The 1,405-nt window shown below is 41.0% G+C and overlaps 1 pseudogene; it reads right to left on the bottom strand.

Moving 5' to 3' along the window:
- Nucleotides 1-209: 209 nt before the first annotated feature.
- LOC147376783 (olfactory receptor 10T2-like) lies at nucleotides 210-1,150 on the bottom strand (annotated as a pseudogene).
- Nucleotides 1,151-1,405: the final 255 nt, after the last annotated feature.

The following is a 1,405-nucleotide window of genomic DNA, read 5'->3' on the forward strand; positions in this document are numbered from 1 at the left end:
ATTTTGGTGTGTCTGTGGAAGGAGTTAAGTTCAGAGTCTTCCTACCCCACCATCTTGTCGAATCCACTCATAATGACTTTCTAATAAAAACTATTCAGGTAGCTTTAAGTCTTTCTTTCTATCTTTCTTTTTTGACACAAAAGATTTATTTGCCTATCAAATTGAAGTTCCATCCAGGACACTTTCATGAATATAACTTTGCCAACTTATCAACTCACACATATCATTTTAGGAAATGAGTACTATGAGAACCTTTTCAGAGCAGTCTTCCCTTCCTTATTCCTCAATGTGCAGGCAAGTTGTTTGAGTAGAGAGGGGATCACTGTATAGGTCGCTGCCACAAGCTGGTGTATGAGGAGTACAGGGATGCAAACCTCAATAGATAAATGAAGCACAGCCAGAGTGGACAATGACCACGGTGAGGTGGGAGGACCAGGTGGTAAAGCCTTTACACCTCCTTATAGAGAGATCTTGAGGATGGCGGAAACAATGAAGACATAGGAGATGAAGATCAGCACTAGGGGAACCAGCAACACCAGAATGCTGAGGAAGAAGATAGCCATCTCCTTCAGGTTAGTGTCTGTGTGGCCCAGTTTTATGACTGGGGAAATGTCACAGAATTGGTTGATCTGACTGGAGGTACAGAAGAGTACACTAAACACCAAGGTGTTGACAACCACAGAGATCAGGAAACCACAGAAGCTTGAGGCTGAAACCAGCATGCAGGTGGCACAGCTTGCAATGAGTGTGTAGTTGAGAGGGTTGCAGATGGCAGTATAGTGATCATAGCCCATCACAGCATTTAGAAAACAGTTGGTACATGCCAAGCCCACAAAGAAATAGAACAGGGAAGTAACTGTATTCTGAGAAAGAAATAGTATTGTGGAAACAAGTAGTCAGCATTTTGGTACAATGAGCAAGAAGTAACAGGTTTCAGAGCAGGAGAAGACAAAGAAAAAGAAGTACTGATCCAAAGGAATGACAGCCATGATGGTGGCATTGGCCATTAGAGTGGTCAGGTAGACCAGGAGGAAAACAAGAAGAGAAGGATCTGCAGATGTCCCAGCTTTAAGAAGCCTGTAAGGATGAACTTGATGGTCATATTCTGGTTCTACCTCACCAATAGGCACTGGGAATCAAACTCAGACATTGTTATATCCAGAACAGAAAGAATATGACAAAAGTGAGGTGCTTCCATGGAAACCACAAATGCATTTCTGTACAAAGCTAATGATACTGATATGAAAACAATTAGTAACAAGTTAAGCACACTAATAAAGGAAGGAGGAGAAAGCAGGAGGCATGAGAAGCAGTGACATAAGTTTTAAAATATCTAAGTTAGTGATATCTGAATGTTTATTTCTATAATTGTTCTCATTCTTTGTATTATGATTTGCATGGAAGA

The sequence above is a fragment of the Bos grunniens genome, chromosome 3 (assembly GCF_055505025.1).
Source record: "Bos grunniens cultivar Pamir isolate PY7600 chromosome 3, Bosgru_T2T1.0, whole genome shotgun sequence".
Lineage (NCBI taxonomy): Eukaryota > Metazoa > Chordata > Mammalia > Artiodactyla > Bovidae > Bos > Bos grunniens.